Here is a 201-nt window from a genome sequence, read left to right as displayed (position 1 = left end):
AGCCATTTAAATCCTATTTAAAACTCCAAACTCTTTCCTAATGCTCTATAATTCAAAACCACGGCTCAAAGGGTCTAGTTTCCTCCTAATTGTCCCTAGAATCGATCCCAACCGTTGATCAAAAGCATTGGACTTTAAATAGAGAGAAATTAGGGTTTGGAGGGACCTTTTTCACTCATACTCTCTCTAGACCGCCTCAAC

The sequence above is a fragment of the Dendrobium catenatum genome, unplaced genomic scaffold (genome assembly GCF_001605985.2).
Source record: "Dendrobium catenatum unplaced genomic scaffold, ASM160598v2 fragScaff_scaffold_325, whole genome shotgun sequence".
NCBI lineage: Eukaryota > Viridiplantae > Streptophyta > Magnoliopsida > Asparagales > Orchidaceae > Dendrobium > Dendrobium catenatum.
The sequence above is the reverse complement of the archived record's forward strand: the minus strand, read 5'-3'. Positions refer to the sequence as shown.